Source organism: Notothenia rossii (assembly GCF_949606895.1).
Source record: "Notothenia rossii genome assembly, chromosome: 1".
Lineage (NCBI taxonomy): Eukaryota > Metazoa > Chordata > Actinopteri > Perciformes > Nototheniidae > Notothenia > Notothenia rossii.
In genome coordinates, this window is record NC_136912.1 from 57,962,924 (window position 1) to 57,972,216 (window position 9,293).

At 41.2% G+C, this 9,293-nt stretch overlaps 1 long non-coding RNA gene across 1 annotated transcript; it reads left to right on the top strand.

The window, feature by feature from the left end:
• The first annotated feature begins 682 nt into the window (after positions 1-682).
• LOC307015412 lies at positions 683-3,514 on the top strand. The gene is made up of 2 exons (XR_013801516.1): positions 683-1,749; positions 2,526-3,514. It is a non-coding gene; the product is annotated as an uncharacterized lncRNA (long non-coding RNA).
• The last annotated feature ends 5,779 nt before the right edge of the window (positions 3,515-9,293 follow it).

Consider the following 9,293-nt stretch of genomic DNA (forward strand, 5'->3'; position numbering starts at 1 on the left):
TTGCCTCCAGGCAACATTTGCATTTTAACAAGTTTCCATTACCTAATTAGCAAATTAAGTATATTAAACTATTAGAAATTAAGGTTTACTCACCTATTATTGTGAATACATTTTTTTCCAGACAAGAAATGCGCAGGAAATTACGTTTTGAGACACATTTCTTGGAGAGAAATGGCTGAGCTAATCCTTGTGGGAAAGGCAGCATACAGGGTCTTCAAATTGTCCGCCAGAGAGTCATGGGACAAATTCAAACACTACTATTGGTTCCTTATGGCCCTGCCTCTTTTTTAAAGTATTGCATCATAATCTGGGATGTATTGTGTGAATGCAAAAGGCAAAAATGGCTATGTTGCCTGGAGGCAACATAATACCAGAGGGTTAAATTAATTCTGCCACCTTATATACAGTATTTATATTTAAAGCTTTACTGATGTGCCACAATAATGTCACCAAATGTTATTGAGTTAAAATAAATATTGTGGCTTTCCAAGTTAACATTACAGTAATTGATATGACTGCGATTAAATCAGCATATACTTCTGCCAGGGGATGCCACCCCTGAAAGTCTCCTGCCACCCTCTTGCCACCCCATGACTATTTGTCTAGATCCGCCCCTGAACTCAGTAGTAGACAGCTTTCTTTAGCCTTCATTAGGCATATTTAATTATATCGTGGTAGGAGAGATGCGGTTTTGCTGCCGCTCTGTATTCGATCCAAACAACATCTGAACGGATAAGGTAGAGGCCACAGGTAGTGAAAGGCAGCGCCATATAGACTGATATATATATGGCGCTGGTGCAAGGCAGCGCCATATAGACTGAGAGTTACGTCATCTCCGTTCACTCCAATGGACCACTTTTTTACAGCAATGGCGGATCGTGGAGCCTCTCAATCGTTCCCCGGTGTTAGAAATTAAAATCAATGTTTTGATGGTATAATGTAGCTTAAACATACCGTCAGTTTAAACGCTGTTTTATACTGAAATTATCGTGCACAACCAGTTAAGCTTTTATTCTGAAAATCCTTCATCTCCGGTTAGCATTTAGCATGTGGCTAATATACGATTTCCTAAAGAGGTGAATTTAGTAGCGAAATGACATGGAGTGGTGCAAACTGAAACCTACTGATTTAACACTACAACTATAGATGTCGAGATACTACCATGCTGAATATTAAATGAAGTTACAGTTTATTTGAATACAATATTGTTGACAGACGACAGTAGCATGTGACAACTTCCGGAATGACCGGAAACCAAACCAGCCTTGAAGTATTTTCTGTATATTTTAGAGTATTGATTACAGCGTTTAGAATGTGTTACATGAAAAGTGAGGAAAGAGAATATGAGGAAAAAAGGCGTGTTAAGCATATATTGAATGTGAAAAGTACCAATCCTCTGTTTAAATGCAACAACGGACATTAGAGACGAGGCGAGCCGGCTGGCGGGGAGGAGCCAGCAGAGGATATATATAACAGCACCGGACGGGGGATTCCCCCTCTTCTCTTGCTCATGAGAGCCAGATCACAGCTGTTTTCTGCCTGAAAAATATTCTGTCTGTAACACTACCGCGCCTTTTTTAAATTAAAGTATCCCATTTGAATCTTCTCAGAGACTCCATTTAGTCTCATTTGAAAGCTTCTCTCCTGGACGCGAGAATAAAGAACATATTTAACACCGGAAGTTAGCGCCAAGGCTAGCAGAGCTGTAGAGTTGCAGCATAATAGACTGTTCGTGACGGACTTTTGAAGGTAAGAAGAAGTTTAAAGATTTATATTTTGCGGATATTATCAGTACATCTGATTCAAATTAACATGTGTATTAAAGCAGGGGTTCCCAAAGTGGGGGTCGCGAGTGATTTAAAAAACAAAACAAAAAAAAATGGAAGATTTTAGAAATATATATATATATTTTTTAATAATTAAAAAAATATATATATTATTAATAATAACGTTTGCATAGACATTTTCATGGGCGGACTAGTCATCTGTATAATTTCCCCGCAACGAGGCGAGTGCGGAAAACTGAAATTAATTCACTAGGTACATGACGGGACACCTTGCTTGTTTTTGTTGTTTGCGCTCCTCTGGCTGGGTGCTGGCAGATGGAGGGCAGTGATGTTGGCAGGTGGAGGGGCAGTGATGTTACGGGTGGAGGGGCAGTGATGTTAGCTGGGTGCTGGCAGGTGGAAGAGCAATGTTTAGTCCAAATATTTCCATTGCAACGACTAATGGAAATGATTGCAGGTGTGGATCTGTTTGGGAGTTTTGTAACCCGTTGATCCGCACGCAAAGCACATTTTTAAAGCCTTCTTAATTGTCTCATTGCTCCATTTCATCCCCTTTGTGGCGAGTCTGCCTAATGCCTTAAGTTGGTCTTTTGAAAACGTTTTCTTATATTTCTTGTCCCTAATTTTCATTGTTTTCTTGAGAGCTGCATTTTCCTTCCTGATTTTTCTTAGTGCAGCCTTTGCTTTTTTGGTGATTCCTTCTTGGCTCTTTAATTTTCTCTTTAATTTTTTTAATAGATCTGTTTGACTGGTAGCTGGTTCCCTCGTATGCTGACTGGCTGCCGGTTCCCTTGTATGCTGACTGGCTGCTGGCTGAGTGGGTGGTGTCCGCCCTCCCTGTCTCTCCTCACTAGCCATGTCCTCTCTTTCTTCACCCTCACTTTCCTTTCTCTCAGTCTCCTCATCCCTTCTTCCCTCAATCTTTGAGACTAATGTAAGTAGAAGACATGGCACTGTACATTTTCGAACATTTAAAATATTATACCACTTAAAAATAAGAAATATTACTTTTGTTACTAAGAGTTCATACTTATTATACCTGTGTCACCTTTCACACTATAGCTGTGATCATGAGCTATGGGCTTTATAGATACAGGTCCCGGGGTGAATCGTGGTGCAGGGGCCCTTCTCTTTTTGACCACAGGGCGATGCACGAAGATGGTGGGTATAGCCTCTGCTCTCAGCCTAGTCTTGCCCTTTTTTGTCTTGACAAACTGGTCTTCATCAAAATGTGCCTGCGGAGTGACTTGAGGTTACTTCACACACAGAAAGCTCAGTTTTGTCTGCCCACATACATATTCCATAGTGGTTGAATACACAGTATTAGGAAACACTTTATACTTACTGGACATGTTATACTCATTACATACTGTATATAAAATATGACCAAGAATGACAACTTTATAGAAATTCATATCACATCTGTTTCTGATGCCATTTGTCATACTTTGTTAAACTCACAAATAATAAAGTTCCATAACTTCAGTTGGGAACAAAGACCACACCTTATCTCCCCAAGGCAATTTCCCATCCAATAGGTGTGCTATATAGGTGTGTATAACCCTTTCTCCTGTCTGTTACTCCCTCTTTCAGCACAAGAACCAGAGGGGGATTCAATGGAGCCTGAATACCTGCATTGAGACCCTCACCCTGCACCCTGAGTCTCAACTCTCAGTGTTTTTCAAGCCTTTCCCTGTTTTTTTGTATTAAACAAAACATTAAGCTTTCCCAATGGTGTGGTTTTCGTTTTGTGAAAAAGTGCAAATGCAGTGTTTGTATATAATTATCTCACATATGTTTTTGCTGTTGGTCGTGAAATTGCTCCTGCTGACTTGAGCCAGCCATTTTTTCCTCCGCTCTGTGTCAGTGGGGAAGCCGTACATTCGTACTCCTTTCTCAGAGCGATTTGAGCATCCCCAGGCAGCACAGCAAACCATGGTGGCGACTAGGAGGCAGCACAGCAAACCAGGACAACACGGAGGAAAAGGCACAGACAAACTGCATGATATGCTATTCAATGTTCATTGAATTCCATGTATGTGCAATGGATGTTCCTAAAACAACACAGTTAACATCATCATCAGGGGTGCACATAACTGGTGCGCCAGTGCGCATGCGCACCGAAATTGAATGATGCGCTGCCAGATGAACCCCGGGAAACGCTTTTGCGCACCAACTGCTGGGGCCACTGAGAGGAAATTTCTTCCTGAAAATCCCACCCCTGGACCTAGCGCTTCAGCCCCGCCCCTGGATCTCGGCTCTGCAGCGAGCGGCACTTGGAAAATCGTGACACTATCTGCAGGCACTTGTTAAAATGTCCAAAAAGCAAGCAACGCTGAGTAACTTTTTTGGTTTTCCAGGACCGCCACCACCAAAGAGACAACACACTGAACCACCACCTGACTCGCAAAGAAAACGTGTTTTTTCTGAAAAGTGGCTTCAGCAGGTGGGCTGGCTTAAATCCAATGATGAACGCACCGACATGTGGTGCAAATTATGCCGTGAGCATCCTAATCTGGCAGATAAAAACAGCGCGTTTTATACTGGGACAAATAATTTCAGTCACCCACCTTTCGAAAAACATGAGAAAAGCAAAGAGCACGTGAACATCATTAAAACAATTGAAAACAGCAGCAGACAGGGTCGGAGTCGCCCTCTTGATAGGTGGCAAGACAAAATTAACGAAGAACAGCGTCAGGCACTCAGTAATATATTTCTGTTGGCCTTTCATAAAGCTAAACACGCACGGCCGATGCGCTCGTATGAAGAGGACATTCCTCTGTTTAAGAGGCTTGGAGTTGATGTCGGGACTGCGTATCATTCAAGAGAAGGAGGATCCCGCATCATGCAGACTATTGCACAGACAATCAGCACGGAACTGTTTGAAAAATTAAAAGCAGCAGAATTCTGGGGTCTGCTCTTTGACGGATCAGAAGACATCAACAAAACTGAGCAGGAAATCGTGTACATTGTGTCTGTGTCAAGCGACGGAGAGTTAAACTCGAATTTCCTTGGATTAATTAATCTGGGGGCAGCACGATCAGCACAGGACATTGTTGACGGACTTGTGCAACTATTTAATGCATGTGGATTAGCGGATGAGTGGAAGACAAAGTTGGTCTCGGTGTGTACAGACGGAGCAGCTGTCAACGTGGGAGTATACAACGGCGTCATCCCTAAACTACGCCGGATAGTGGACGTCGGGGATTCCCTGGTTCATATTCTGTGTACAGCCCACACCCTGGAGAACTGCGCCAAATCAGCCGATCGCATGGTGCCATACTGTGAGTCTTTTAATCGCTCCGTTGTCAGTTTGTTACGCTTTTATTTGCAAAAGAGGGGTGCCGCTAACACAGCACAACTAAAGAAACACTGTGATGAGACTGGCATTGACTTTGTAAAACTGGGAAAGTTTCACAACATTAGATGGTCTGCTTGGAGACATGAGACTCTGTTAAAAATATGGAGGCTATTACCTGCCATTAAAATACAACTGGCTAAAAGTGATGACAGTGACCTAAAGCATGTCTGCACAGAGCGTTTTCACTGTTTCCTAGCCAACATGCTTGATATTGGGAAGATATTACAGGGGCTCTCTCTCAAGTTCCAGCGAGATCAGCTGAGTATCGGTGAATGCAAAGATGAGCTCATGGTAGCTGTTGGCCAGCTGACACTTCTGCTTGACAGTGATGATGGGAAGTACAGGAAACAAAGTGTTGCAAATGCTGATGCTGACAGGGACAAGAATAATGTACTGAGGGGTTTAATTCAAGAGTTTGAAACCAGATATGAATCCCTCAAGTCATGTGACCAATTTCTAATTTTTGATCCTTCAACTTGGCCTCAGGAAAGGAAAGACCTCCACAGTTTTGGCAACACAACACTTAAAAGCATCCTCCAGAATTATGAGGCCAGCATGTCTGTTGACAGAGACTCCATTCTAAGTGAATGGATGCGTTTAAAGCAAGCAGGAAAACGTTTAGCAGCCTCCTCTGTGTATGACTTGGTCAACATTGTGAAGACAGGCAATCCAGAGAATTACTCTAACATTAAGAAAGTCCTTGTGTTGTCCCTTACACTGCCTTTAAGCAGTGCTGCATGTGAGAGAGGATTTTCACACCTTAACATTATTAAAACCAAGTACAGATCCCGCCTGTCAGACTGTCGCCTGTCATCCCTGATGCACATCCACCTGTCTAAGTTGACAACAGAGACCTTTGACCCAAAGCAGGCTATTGACTTGTGGATGCAAACAGCTGATCGTAGGCTCAACCAGAGGGAGAGGAGTAGGCCTACATCAGCAGCTGCCATGGTTGAAATTGAGGACAGTGATAGCAGCAGTCAAGAGAGCAGTGAGGATGATGATGTCCAGCTTGTAGAATAAAAAGATAAATGGAGAGATTGTAGCTTTAAACTGAGCTGAAAGAAGAGCCAGTCAGTTGTTCCAGTGTTTACAGAACCAACATTTAATTGCAGTGGTTAAAGGGCAGTCAGTTGAGTTATTTTTCAGTGTTTCAGTGTTTTATCCTGAGTTTACAGAACCAACATTTAATTGCAGTGGTTAAAGGGCAGTCAGTTAAGTTATGTTTCAGTGTTTCAGTGTTTGTTCTAGTGTTTACAGAACCAACATTTAATTGCAGTGGTTAAAAGGCAGTCAGTTAAGTTATTTTTCAGTGTTTCAGTGTTTGTTCTAGTGTTTACAGAACCAACATTTAATTGCAGTGGTTAAAGGGCAGTCAGTTAAGTTATGTTTCAGTGTTTCAGTGTTTGTTCTAGTGTTTACAGAACCAACATTTAATTGCAGTGGTTAAAGGGCAGTCAGTTTGAGTTATTGTTCAGTGTTTCAGTGTTAACAGAATAGAGAGTCACATTCTTCATCAGTGCTTAAAAAGATGACAGTTGATTTCAGTGTTAAAAGAACAGACATTCAATGCTTAAAGAGATGATTGATGTGAGGATGTCAGTTGATTTCAGTGTGTTTTAGAACAGTGTTAATTACAAGAGCAGTAATTTGATTTATTTTATTTTGTTTTCCATCCAACACCTTCACACACCATACTTTGCACACATCCACTCACCTACACTACTGATTATACAGACTAACACACACACCATAATGTGTTAATTCATATTTATTTATGAATACATTTTATATCGCAATAAGTTATCCATGTATCCCTGTTTTATTCATTCTGCGAGACGGGTCGCGATATTTGGTGAGCACCAAGTCACATCTCCAGGTGCTCCTTTGAGTTCCAGGCCAAAAAAGTTATGTGCACCCCTGGTTATAAAGGAAGTTTGAAACCTCCTTTCCTATCATTCTAGAGAATTCGAACGGCACTTATCATGGCTGCCACTGAGGGACTTCCGGGTCATTTCACTCCGTTAGGAAGGTTCCTAAGCTAAATGGACTATAGCCTCGGATTGACTGCGGTCAACTCAGCCGTCTCTCGCATTTGCTTGGTCAAATGAGCAGCGCTTCATTTTTGAGTGCGAGATTAATAGCGTCTTTACGGTAATCACCGAGAAGCGGCGCTGACGGTAGTACAAGAGCTTATGCTATATTTGATCAATCAATCAATGATATTTGATGAGGGATACAATGATTTTTAGCCATAAGTTCTTAATAAAATTGGTACTGTTGGACTCAGTACTTGTTAGATTACTACCACAAATACAATGAAGTACTTTTACTGTGTACTATTTGAGCAATACTCCCCTCCAGAGTACAATAATGCATTTCTGCCCTCTTTGATGAGAGATCAAATGATTTTTTTGCAATAAGTTCTTAATAAAATCGGTTATGTTGAATTCTGTACTAGTTGGACTACTACCACGAGTGCAATCAAGTACTTTTACTGTGAACTTTTTGCTTAATCCCCTGTCACACTCCCCTCCAGGGTACAACAATGCATGTTTTCTGCCATCTTTGATGAGAGATAAAATGATTTTTTGCTATAAGTTCTTAATAAAATTGGTACTGTTGGATTCAGTACTACTTGGACTACTACCAAAAGTACAATCATGTACTTTTACTGTGTACTTTTTGAGTAATACTCGTTTAAACTCCTGTCCTGAGTACACAAATTAATGTATTCTGCTATCTTTGATGAGAGATAAAATGATTTTGTGCAATAAGTTCTTAGTGAAGTTGATACTGTTGAACCCCGTACTACTTGGACAACCTGATCTCACCAGAATGCGTGACTCCACCACGACTCCTGAAGTATTATTTGAATTATTTGAAGGATTAAAGTAACGTGTTATGGAAGGAAAGTTCAATCTGGTATATTCATTTTAATGTCACCTTATATAGAATGTGTGTTAAACTTGTGATTTCTGCATTGAGTGACTTCTGCCTAGCAGATACCAAGAAGAGGCCCCTAGGGTCTCTCTGTTAATTATCAATAGTCCTTGCAATTAACAGGGGAATTCCCAGATACATTTTCAGATAATGCAGTTAAAGTCCTGTTAATTAGTGAATCATGTCCAGCATGCATTAGTTAAGAAACGATAAGGGTGTGTGTTTTGTTTGATTTCTTTGTTTTGTTCTTTCATGTGTGGGTACTAAATGGCTACAAACATTGTGGAGAAATTAGCTTAAACATGTTTTATTACTCTATATGAAATGGAAGCAGCTTTTATGACAGGGACGAGAGAGCTGGGGGAGGGGACATTCTTCTTAAGATCTCCAGCATGTCAAATATTAGGGAAGTCTACATGATAAATATATGTGTGTGTTTAATTACTTTGTATCAAGAATAGCAGTAATGTTTTCCTCGGTATTGTGGATATTAACGTCACTCACATGTGATATTTGTATAATCCAACTATATCTTAAAAGATGCCAAGAGTAGGTGAAACGAAAGGTGCTTTAACAACTGAGGGGGGGAAGATGGCCACAGAGACAAAAAGCCATAAAGGGATGTGTGTGTGCTGGCTGCAAGATGTGAAATAAGATAAGGAAACTTGTTATTTAGAGCACGTTCGTTCCAGACACCAAAAGGTATCTGGTTTTCGTCAAACTGAAAGAGACTTTTTGTTTCCGGGTTTCTTCTGCTGATTGGGTACGACAGGCCATGTGTTGGTCTCGCCCAATGAGATGACCTCTGGGGGAAGCATCCACACACCTCCTCTTGTGTTTTTAGTATGAAAGCCTGTGTTTTCCTTTGGTTCGCTCTCTTCTTTTCTTCATACGGCCAAGGGGTAAGACCTCTCCCAGCGAGAGGACCAGAGCAGGGGCACCCGAAGGGGGGCCCCTTTTGAATTGTTTTGTGATGTATTGTATGTTCCACCATTAAAGCAGATTATTGTTTAACCCTTATCCTGGTGCTTTGACTTTTCCTTCTATAAAACAAACTCATAGAGGAACGCGCGAAGCAGAGATTCTGCCTCAACACTCCTTAACACCGTATTGCGTGGTGGAGTCACGAACTTGGCTACATTTAGTTGTCTGCACCATGCAAACAACGCCAATGTAAAGAGTACAATAATGCATGTTTTCTG